General features: G+C 43.2%; 1 long non-coding RNA gene across 1 annotated transcript; it reads right to left on the reverse strand.

Moving 5' to 3' along the window:
• Positions 1-996: 996 nt before the first annotated feature.
• On the reverse strand, positions 997-4,704 carry LOC142476718 (uncharacterized). Its single transcript, XR_012791935.1, has 3 exons — positions 4,611-4,704; positions 2,107-2,226; positions 997-1,086 (listed from the first exon to the last, which is right to left on the reverse strand). It is a non-coding gene; the product is annotated as an uncharacterized LOC142476718 (long non-coding RNA).
• Positions 4,705-11,676: the final 6,972 nt, after the last annotated feature.

The following is an 11,676-nucleotide window of genomic DNA, read 5'->3' on the forward strand; positions in this document are numbered from 1 at the left end:
ATTTTGTGCAGAGGGGGTAATTTCAGATAAAATACAATTCTCCACCCTCTACGAAACAATTCCACTTTGTTCAGTAAGCCAGAAAGTCTTGGTCCCATGTGGACTGAATTTAATGCAAATAAGGTCCTTAATACACAAGTAAAGAATAAAGTTACTTATTCTCTACTGTAAGAAGTGCCACATTGCCCACTATTTGGGTCCTGTGCCCAGATTGTGACCATGCATGGCAGAGGTGAGATTCCCCCAACTCCAATTTGCTACACTCTCCAAGAGAGATAATTGTGATCAGAGGTGGAACTAGGGGAGGGTGTGAGCAGGGTCACTGCCCAGGGAGTAACCTGACTGGGGGCACGGAAATCTCATTTAGTGCATATGTTGCGGCACTGCATTGATTGACCGGTCAATCTGCACTGCTGCCTGTCACAGTGACATCCTGATCGGGCACTGTGATCAGCTATAGCACTGACCCAGGTGAGATAGTTCAGCACTTTACAAGGAGGGAACAGATGTTGTGGGTGACAGATGCTGGAGGTAGGCCAAGACTGTTGGCCAGAGTAACGTGGAGACTTACTGCACTCTGCATGCCCATCCTCTCCCTGACATCAGGGGAAGGAAGTGGCCCTGGGGTGTGTGTAGGTATGCCAGATGTCAGTGTATGCATAAGTAAGTATGCCTGTGTAGTGGGAGGTGTAGGGGCGTTAAGCTGGAGGACTTAAAACAGGCACAAAAGCACATAGATACCTCTGATTATACCGCACCAAATGCTGATAATATCATGCTGTAGCTGCACTTTACAGAAGATGATGCAGATGTCATCATTGGTTGGTGGGTTCATTAAATCAATCCATCATATCATAACCACACTGTGCATATGATGTACTGAATCAGTAACACCAGGAAGACATCTCCATGTTAGGAGTAGAGTTGAAGTTAACAGAATATGTCCAGCACTGTGGTGTGTAGCCCATAAATAATAATTGTGCACATTACCAGAACAACATACTGTCAACTGCAAGATCATTTTGCTGCTTGTAGCGTATGCTCATCCTGTACAGTGTTGTAGTAGATCCGTCTCTTCAGTGTTCACTGCAACAAAAGTAAGACATTGCATTAATATTACAGACGTTTGGGGGCTGAAATCTCACTTCGCTGCGGACAATTTCCCTTTGCATAAGATTCTTGTGATTATGTCAATGATGATCAATAACTGCATCATAACACAGCCGCTCTATACAGAAGATGTACTTGCTCTCATTGGTCATTGAGGTAATACGTCACACAATGTACAGATATAGCAAGGATTATTTCTCCCACTTGTGCATTATGGCATTATGATGGGAAATGTTGTGAGATTCTGCATTATCAGCATCACTGAATCTTTTGGAAATTAAGTGATATTCTATGTTTTAATGCAATATTATGGGTGATCAGCCGGTAAAATAATAATAGCTTGCTGTATCTGTAGCCATGCTCTACCCATGATGTGCTGAACCAATGACTGCAGAGAGATTCAGAGTGCTAAACATGACTGGAACGCATCTCTGAATAATGGGCAGCAAAGCAGTGCAGAATAGGAGGTGAAAGTATTTAAAATGGAAGATCCTTAGCAGCTGTGTGGAGAGTAGACAGTACAGACTGACCAAGTAAATGGTAAAAGGAGTAACTTCAACATTACTTGGCTTTGTTCTCCACCTTGAAGCTTTCCTCCTCTTTAAATCACTAATACTGATGCCATGTGTAACCTGTACTGAGAGTTATATAATCTACTGGCCTAGATGAAACCATATGATGCAAACAGGATCCATCCCACTCCAGATTCATAGAATTGAACCACCTCAACCTTTCATAACAATCACATAGAACTGCAGCTGTGCGCTACTGCACATGTTCTTGTTATGAATGGTAGTAGATGTGGTCCTTGGGTCTTTACTTCATACTGTAGCCACACTCTACTCATGATGTATTGAATCAACGAAAACTTGCATGGTTCAGATCACAGGAAGGGGTAGAGTAGAGATGAAAATATTCAATGTGAAACCCGTAGCAGCCGGATTGTGTGGAGTCAATAAAACGACAAATACTAAATGGTAAATGAGAAATATACACATTGCTTATCTGTCTCTGTGTAGTAATTTTCCTTCTCTTCAACTGTCCTTCAAATTTTCTCTTTTGCAAGAAAAGGAACACATGGCTTCAATATTCACTTCTGTTCTGCAGTCATCCCTCCTGAAATAAAAGTTAAGCATTGCATTGTTATTATGATAATACATACAATAAACCTTGCTCCAAACCATTTGATGCAAAGCAAATCCACCTCCCACCCACAGCTGTGCTCCTTCTAGAGCATGCATGTCAAACTCCAGTCCTCGAGGGTCCCAAACAGGCCAGGTTTTCAGTAGGGATATCCTGAAAACCTGGCCTGTTTGCTGCCCTCGAGGACTGGAGTTTGACATCCTTGTTCTTGAGCTTCTACCACGCAAGTCATCCATGTGAGTGACACTGTACTGCAGTCCTGGTCTGCACACAATCTACTGAATCAATGACATCACACTGTAAAGGCAATCTACAAGATGTATTAGTTGTCCACACTTCCGAAATGTTACTTTTATGTCCAAATCACTTATTCCCATGACCTGATATTTGTATTTGTTATTTATAGGATTGTCACAAAGAGTTGATGAGGTCACCAAATGATAGTATGTAGAGAGAAAGAGAGATCTCAGAACAGAGCCCTGATGTATACCCACAGACAGATCAATAGAAGACGAAGACATGTTAGCAACAGAGATGGAGAATGTGTGACAGGAAAGTTATGATGAAAACCAGGATAGAACTGTGTTACGGATACCAAGAGAGAGTTTAGAATATGAAGGAGGAGAGTGATTGAGAGCATCAAACGCAGCAGATAGATCAAGTAGGATTAGTAGGGAAAAGTGACCTTGGGAATTTGCTTTAAGCACAGTCTGTAGAACGAGCTGTACGAAAGGCAGGTTGTAAAGGATCCAGGAGGGAATGTGATTTAAGAATGTTGACATTCTAGCAATTAGGAGACAAACAGCAGGAGGGATACAGGGCGGTAGTTAGTAAGGCACATAGGGTGTAGGTTGTTTCTGAGAAAAGGGTGACCACTACAGGCTTAAAGTAAGAGGGTAAAGAGCCAGAGAATAGGGAGGAATTGAAGATGTGGGTGAGAGTGGGGACTAAGAGATGCAGTAAGGTGTGAGGGGATACGATCTAGAGGGCATGTGGTAGAGGGAGAAGAGAAGATGATTAGCTTCCAGCTCTGTAAGAGAAGAAAAGGAGTCAAATGCAGAAGGAGAATTAGGTAGAAGGAGAGAAGGGGGAAGGGACAGAAGGAATCTCCTTGTGGGTGGCATCCACCTTGCCTCTGAAGTAGTCAAATGCTTGAGGAGAAGTGAAGGAAGGATGGCAAGTGTGAGGAGAAGGTTAGTGGAGGGAGTCAAATACAGGGAAAAAAAGACAGCGTAAATTAAATTTGAGTGTTGATGAATGTGAAAAAAAAGTAGTGTGGTTTGGCCCCAGAGAGCAGCTTTATACAGGACTGGAGACATTTTTACTGTAGAAAAATCAAATATCAATTGTGTGATTTCCTTCATAGGCATTAAGAACAGCGAGTGGAAGTGTGATGAACATGTTTGGGAATTTAGCCAAGGGTGTGGGCTAGAGGGACAAGTGTGTCAGAGCCTAGAGGGGGCATATAGATAGGAGGATAGCATTGTAAGAGTTAATAAGATTGTTAGTTTAAGCGGAAAGAGAGAGAGAGCAGAGAGGTTAGAGTAGATGTCAGAGGAGAGTTTAATTAAGCAGAGGCAAATCAGTGGGACAGGTAAGATGGGGTGAGGGGAATGACTGATTGTGAATGATGAGAGCAGAAGAGGTCATGTACAACTAGAGCCTTGTTAGTCAGAGAACGGACATTCCAGATGGCATAGGAGAAGGGAAGAGAAAAGTAAGGAAAGGAATGTGGATTACATTAGATAGGTTAACACTCTTAGCAGGGAGGCCCGATGTGTATATGAGCAGGTTCAAGATTATAAGAGATATCCCACACATCAGCAAACATAGAAGGAGACACAGAGATAGGTGTAGAGAGAGACAGAGATAGCTCTATGTAGAGAGAGAGGGACGTAGAGAGAATGAGACAGATAGGCGCAGAGAGAGGGGGCGCAGAGAGAGGAGGCGCCAAAAGAGGGGGCGCAGAGAGAGGGGGCCCAGAGAATAGGATATTAAAGAGTGCTTTTCATTGAGCAGTGCAGAAATAGCTGCAATAGAGGTCTGTACAAATGGTGCAGTGTGTAGACACATGCAAAGGTAGGGGAAGGAAAGAGGAGAACATGTGGATAAAAGCAGGAGTGTGGAAGTTAGAGAAATTAGAAAAGTTTAACAGAGGAGTGAGGAAACAGCAAGCAGAAAGAACAAGAGAGAGGTTACATTGGGATGACGTTCTGTGGTAAAGAGAAAATGCTAGGAGAGAGCTTTCAAATATTAGAGGACATGAATTGAGGGAGCAAATGTATAAATCAAAACCTGAGGGGGAGGTATAGCACGAAAGCTTGCACAGCAGATTATAGTCTTAATGTTGCGTGTACCTGTCAGGGTATTCAAGAAGTTAAATTCTCACAAGTGCAGAGTTCATGATGAAATGCTGAATCTAGTCCCCCTCCAATTTAATTTTAATATAACTTTTCCATTCTTCATTACTGCAAAAAGCAAACAAAACCAAACCACATTGCATTACTATTTTCAAAATGGATTGAATGGCATATTCAACAGTGACTGTGTGATGCCAATATTCCCCACTCACTCGTAGTGAAGCACATATTGTACTAGTGTTGAAAGTAGGCCGGTAGAGTCAGGTACGCAGTACTGATAAAACAATAAGTGCCCGTCGTAAGTACCAGCTCCGCAACAGTGCAGGCATCACATTAGTGACGTGGATGAACATATATGGATAAGCCCATATTAAGGCATCACGTGACCAGAGCCGTCACTGACTGGGTATACGTAAAGACGCAGGGAGATGCAAGGAAAGGGAGGGAGAGAGACAGGGAGAAGATGTGAAACGGAGGAAGGCACGGATGGAGGGAGTTCTTCCGAGCTTCTGCGGGCCTCTCTCTTTCACTGGTGCATGCCGGGAGCTGGTCCCAACATCCACAAAGTGTGTGTGTATTATTGGTTGTATTTTATGGGGGTAGGAGGGTAGTGTGTATATTGTGTGTGTGGGAGTATTATATTGTGTGTAGAGGTGCAGAGGAGAGTACTAGATTGTGTATCTTGTGTAAGGGTGTTGTGTATATTGTGTTTGGAGCTATAATATTATTGGGGAGATTAGTATTGAGGAGGTATTATAGTGTGTATTGTGGGGAGTATTAGTGTGTGTATTGTTTGTGGGTGACAGATGCTGGGGGTATGCAGCAATCCCTGCACTGAGGTCCGAGGCGGCTCTGCATCGCTCGCACACACTGTGGATGACCAAGCATGTGCCCATGATAATCATGGCCTTAGAGGGATGAGTGTGTCAGAGCCTAGAAGGGGCATATATATGATGGAGGAGGGAGGAGGAGGAGGGAGGAGGAGGAGGGAGGAGGAGGAGATGATAGCATTGTAAAAGTTAACAAGATAGTTAGTTTAAGCAGAAAGTGAGGAGAGGTTAGAGATAAGGGTAGATGTCAGAGGAGAGAGTTCAATTAAGCTGAGGTATCGAGTAGGACAGGGGTGAGGGGAATGAGAGGTGGTGGATGATGAGAGCAGAAGAGGTCATGTACAAATAGACCTTGTTAGTCAGAGAGCAGTCATTCCAGAGGGCACGTGAGAAGTGAAGAGTAAAGTGAGACATGGAATGTGGATTACATTAGATGGGTTAATACGCTTAGCAGGGAGGTGGAGAGAGAGAGGCAAGAGGCAGAGAGTGGTGCAGGGGTTGAGGAAGAGATGTTGCATGTACCTTATCAGAACATTAAAGAACATCAATTCACACTGGTGCAGAGTTGATGATGAATCCAGTTCACCTCCAATTCAATTTTAACAGAAATGTTTCATTCTTCATTACTGAAAAAAAAGAAAAGTAAAAAACATTTCATTACTATTTTCAAAATGGATTGAATTCCCCCAACAATGACTATGTGTTACCAATATATCCCTCTCAGTCCCACTGCAGCATATACTGTACCAGTGTGAAAGTAGGAAGGTACACAGTACCGGTAAAACAATACGTGCCGGTACTATGCACCATATGAATTATAAGGGGATGTAAATCTCCCAGTCTCTCTCCATATCCGCAACAGAGCGGGCTCCGGTCAGTGGCATGGATGCCCATATATGGGTATGCTCATATTTGGGCATCCCATGTCACTGACCGGAGCCGGCTCTGAGTATAGGGATATATGCGGAGACGCACAGGTGCAAGGAAATGGGAGGAGGCACGGTGAGAAACAGGGAGAGACCACAGGAAGATAGAGGGCAACAACTTCCACAAGGTACTTGTATGGGTATAATTGTTTGTATTTTGTGCAGAGGGGGTAATTTCAGATAAAATACAATTCTCCACCCTCTACGAAACAATTCCACTTTGTTCAGTAAGCCAGAAAGTCTTGGTCCCATGTGGACTGAATTTAATGCAAATAAGGTCCTTAATCCACAAGTAAAGAATAAAGTTACTTATTCTCTACTGTAAGAAGTGCCACATTGCCCACTATTTGGGTCCTGTGCCCAGATTGTGACCATGCATGGCAGAGGTGAGATTCCCCCAACTCCAATTTGCTACACTCTCCAAGAGAGATAATTGTGATCAGAGGTGGAACTAGGGGAGGGTGTGAGCAGGGTCACTGCCCAGGGAGTAACCTGACTGGGGGCACGGAAATCTCATTTAGTGCATATGTTGCGGCACTGCATTGATTGACCGGTCAATCTGCACTGCTGCCTGTCACAGTGACATCCTGATCGGGCACTGTGATCAGCTATAGCACTGACCCAGGTGAGATAGTTCAGCACTTTACAAGGAGGGAACAGATGTTGTGGGTGACAGATGCTGGAGGTAGGCCAAGACTGTTGGCCAGAGTAACGTGGAGACTTACTGCACTCTGCATGCCCATCCTCTCCCTGACATCAGGGGAAGGAAGTGGCCCTGGGGTGTGTGTAGGTATGCCAGATGTCAGTGTATGCATAAGTAAGTATGCCTGTGTAGTGGGAGGTGTAGGGGCGTTAAGCTGGAGGACTTAAAACAGGCACAAAAGCACATAGATACCTCTGATTATACCGCACCAAATGCTGATAATATCATGCTGTAGCTGCACTTTACAGAAGATGATGCAGATGTCATCATTGGTTGGTGGGTTCATTAAATCAATCCATCATATCATAACCACACTGTGCATATGATGTACTGAATCAGTAACACCAGGAAGACATCTCCATGTTAGGAGTAGAGTTGAAGTTAACAGAATATGTCCAGCACTGTGGTGTGTAGCCCATAAATAATAATTGTGCACATTACCAGAACAACATACTGTCAACTGCAAGATCATTTTGCTGCTTGTAGCGTATGCTCATCCTGTACAGTGTTGTAGTAGATCCGTCTCTTCAGTGTTCACTGCAACAAAAGTAAGACATTGCATTAATATTACAGACGTTTGGGGGCTGAAATCTCACTTCGCTGCGGACAATTTCCCTTTGCATAAGATTCTTGTGATTATGTCAATGATGATCAATAACTGCATCATAACACAGCCGCTCTATACAGAAGATGTACTTGCTCTCATTGGTCATTGAGGTAATATGTCACACAATGTACAGATATAGCAAGGATTATTTCTCCCACTTGTGCATTATGGCATTATGATGGGAAATGTTGTGAGATTCTGCATTATCAGCATCACTGAATCTTTTGGAAATTAAGTGATATTCTATGTTTTAATGCAATATTATGGGTGATCAGCCGGTAAAATAATAATAGCTTGCTGTATCTGTAGCCATGCTCTACCCATGATGTGCTGAACCAATGACTGCAGAGAGATTCAGAGTGCTAAACATGACTGGAACGCATCTCTGAATAATGGGCAGCAAAGCAGTGCAGAATAGGAGGTGAAAGTATTTAAAATGGAAGATCCTTAGCAGCTGTGTGGAGAGTAGACAGTACAGACTGACCAAGTAAATGGTAAAAGGAGTAACTTCAACATTACTTGGCTTTGTTCTCCACATTGAAGCTTTCCTCCTCTTTAAATCACTAATACTGATGCCATGTGTAACCTGTACTGAGAGTTATATAATCTACTGGCCTAGATGAAACCATATGATGCAAACAGGATCCATCCCACTCCAGATTCATAGAATTGAACCACCTCAACCTTTCATAACAATCACATAGAACTGCAGCTGTGCGCTACTGCACATGTTCTTGTTATGAATGGTAGTAGATGTGGTCCTTGGGTCTTTACTTCATACTGTAGCCACCCTCTACTCATGATGTATTGAATCAACGAAAACTTGCATGGTTCAGATCACAGGAAGGGGTAGAGTAGAGATGAAAATATTCAATGTGAAACCCGTAGCAGCCGGATTGTGTGGAGTCAATAAAACGACAAATACTAAATGGTAAATGAGAAATATACACATTGCTTATCTGTCTCTGTGTAGTAATTTTCCTTCTCTTCAACTGTCCTTCAAATTTTCTCTTTTGCAAGAAAAGGAACACATGGCTTCAATATTCACTTCTGTTCTGCAGTCATCCCTCCTGAAATAAAAGTTAAGCATTGCATTGTTATTATGATAATACATACAATAAACCTTGCTCCAAACCATTTGATGCAAAGCAAATCCACCTCCCACCCACAGCTGTGCTCCGTCTAGAGCATGCATGTCAAACTCCAGTCCTCGAGGGTCCCAAACAGGCCAGGTTTTCAGTAGGGATATCCTGAAAACCTGGCCTGTTTGCTGCCCTCGAGGACTGGAGTTTGACATCCTTGTTCTTGAGCTTCTACCACGCAAGTCATCCATGTGAGTGACACTGTACTGCAGTCCTGGTCTGCACACAATCTACTGAATCAATGACATCACACTGTAAAGGCAATCTACAAGATGTATTAGTTGTCCACACTTCCGAAATGTTACTTTTATGTCCAAATCACTTATTCCCATGACCTGATATTTGTATTTGTTATTTATAGGATTTTCACATGTATTACTACTGTGAAACGCTATATACATTAATAGTGCTATATAAATAAATACATACACATTTATATATAATAATAATAACAGCATGTTCTTTTAAAGCGCTGCTAGTTTTACGTAGCGCTATACAGAGACATTTTGCAGACACAAGTCCCTGCCCCATAGAGCTATAATCTATGACATTGGTGCCTGAGGCACAGAGGATATGAAGTGACTTGCCCAAGGTCACACACACACAAATATATATACATAAATATATACATATATATATACACACACACACACACACACACACACACACACACACACACACACATATGAAAACTAACACAGAAAAAAAGAATCCCCTGAATAGCACTCTAACATACACAAATTGTATCAATAAAGGTTTATTAATCACATACACATAAATGGTTAAAATGAGGAGCAGTGGTGACCTACAAAGCTGTTATAAACTGAACCTTAAGGTGTGGGGAAAAATGCTACACTGCAGTAATAAGTACAAAGTATGTAAATAAAGTGTAGAGGCAAGAAATATATGGAAATGAGAACACTCAGACCGGCCGGTCAAGTACTACCTAAGTTGAAGCCCCCTGTGTGAAGTGCTTGTATGAAACTAGTGTATAACTAACAAGCAAATGCTTGTCCGGGGGCTTAACATATAGACAGTTGATAGATGTATTTGAAGTTGCATATTCTGTGCCGTGGATTAATCAGTATACTGAAAGCAACTGAAGATGGTACAGTAGCTGTGATAGGTTGGCCTCATAGCTCCTCCTTCAATGGAGGACTCGGCTCACGGAGCACTTAAATCTCTAAATGCCCAAAGAAAAAAATAAGCATGCAGTACTTAAAGTGAAAGTAAAATGAGAAATGAAATAAACACACACATTGAAAAATCACTCACCCGACTGAGAGCGCCTTCTACAGAGCGCTGTACCACTGCTCAGCTAGCAGCTAAAACTGTCTCATTTTCCCACCATTGAAGTTTACACATGTCCACGCCCCACTCTAACAAGACGCTGTGTACGGAAACTCGCAGGAGACAAACTAGTGAGAGAAGGTGTAGCTGCTAGCCACACTCCACGAGGTGCATTGTGGGAAATGTAGTTCTTTGCCTGCTAGCTTCTCTGACTGGTTACTGATCAGGTGATGTCACTAGGGGCGGGATTAGTGTGTTGCAATGTAACGGCCCGGCTGTATGATTGTCACAGAAGGGGGGAGCCTGAGAATGTCACGGATTTAATTACACATGTAATGATGTAATAACACAGCCATGAACTAAGACAGTATACATATGGTCATGTGATATTTATAATGCATTTATTAACATTATTGTGTGGATTTGGGCTGAATTAAACTTGTATGGGATTGTCACTTTAATATCACAGTACCACTACTGTTTTAACACTTATAATGACCTCCTGATTACAGATTATTAGGGACAGACTTAAAAAGGCCTGTGTAAATATTTATTATAGAGTGGCCTCTTTACTTTATAATATCAGGGAGTATCAGACAGGCCTGTGTTTATTTTTAATATACATTAGGGTGACCTGACTCCAGATTATTGGCCTTTCCCTCTGACAAATGCATATTTTCCTATACTGTGTTAATTTTGTTAGAACAAAATAAATATTCATGCGCTAAATGACAGTACCAGTGTGAGTCCCAATAAGAAGTAGTGAGGTAAAAAACCATGGTACCAGCAACATATGTAACTGATGGGGAGGGTGCTAAAATATATGGAGTGTGGCGTCCTGATTGCTAAATGAGGTGTATTATATCATAAGTGCATATAACAATATCCCTCATAGCAATCTATTAAGAACCAACAAGAACTAGGTAGCACAATAATCAGTGCTGCAGTTATAGCCTAATAATAAGTATATATATATATATATATATATATATACTGCTGCGGCCAAGTTTATTCGAGCATTTGCCCGTTCTTGGCCGCAGCAGTAGCCTGGCGCGCGCCCGAGAGTGACGGGCGCGCGCCGAAGCAGCGGAAGAGCGCCCTCCGATCGGGGCGCTCTCCCTACCGCTGCCGGGTCCGCCGGGTCCCCCGGAACCCCCTGCCGCTGTCCCGCGATCGCGGGACACCAGGGCTCCCTCGGGGAGCCCCTGGACGCGCGTGCAGGGGGCGCACGCTCCCGAAGACGCGTGACCGCGCGTCTATGACGCGCGGCACGCCGAGGGGCGGCCACTAGCAAGCCGGGAAATCTCCCGGCTTGCGGTACCGGCCACACTCGAATAAAGTGTGTCGGTACTATATATATATAATATATATATATGTAACCCATATTCCCCCACCCAATCGCAGATAGGGTGCATGTGAGGGGAGCTATATGTATTACCAGTGTGGTGCTTTACCTGTGAGGCTCACAGGAGGCCTGAGCCTCCGCCAATGAGAGCCTGGGGTGTATCCTCCTGAACAATACTATATGGTGCAGCGCCTCCACCTGTGATGGCTCCAAGCAGAGC

This window comes from Ascaphus truei, unplaced genomic scaffold (genome assembly GCF_040206685.1).
Source record: "Ascaphus truei isolate aAscTru1 unplaced genomic scaffold, aAscTru1.hap1 HAP1_SCAFFOLD_1654, whole genome shotgun sequence".
NCBI lineage: Eukaryota > Metazoa > Chordata > Amphibia > Anura > Ascaphidae > Ascaphus > Ascaphus truei.